The sequence below is a fragment of the Gekko japonicus genome, unplaced genomic scaffold (genome assembly GCF_001447785.1).
Source record: "Gekko japonicus isolate JY-2015 unplaced genomic scaffold, Gekko_japonicus_V1.1 scaffold9786, whole genome shotgun sequence".
NCBI lineage: Eukaryota > Metazoa > Chordata > Lepidosauria > Squamata > Gekkonidae > Gekko > Gekko japonicus.
Window position 1 is genome coordinate 1,209 of NW_015159992.1, and position 343 is coordinate 1,551.

Sequence of the window (343 nt, forward strand, 5' to 3'; positions counted from 1 at the left end):
CAGGTACAAGCTCTCCCTCCTCTGCGAGGACAGATCTGCACGTTCCCCCACCCCCATAGCTAGCAATCCAAAACAGCCCAGTGGAGCCTGAGCGGTGTGTGTTGCCTTCTGACACACTTCCAGTGATGTCAGGGGGTGTGGCATATGCAAATGAGTTGTGCTAATGAGTTATGCTAATGAGCTCCTGCACCTCTTTTTCTACGAAATGACCCCTGCTTATTATTATGTGGACAGTGTTGGTGCACAGTTCTTTCTGTTCACTGATCTCGTTACTGCGCCGCTCACCTTTTGTGTTGCTATCTAGACTTGTGTTTATGGCAAGAGCCGTTTCGGAGGGCGTTTG

General features: G+C 50.1%; 1 protein-coding gene across 1 annotated transcript in view; it reads left to right on the forward strand.

The window, feature by feature from the left end:
* LOC107108150 (intestinal-type alkaline phosphatase-like) overlaps positions 1–343 on the forward strand; it is a gene marked incomplete at its 5' end in the record, with an annotated part of 3,985 nt that overhangs the window by 1,033 nt on the left and 2,609 nt on the right. The gene's annotated exons all lie outside the window — the stretch shown is intronic.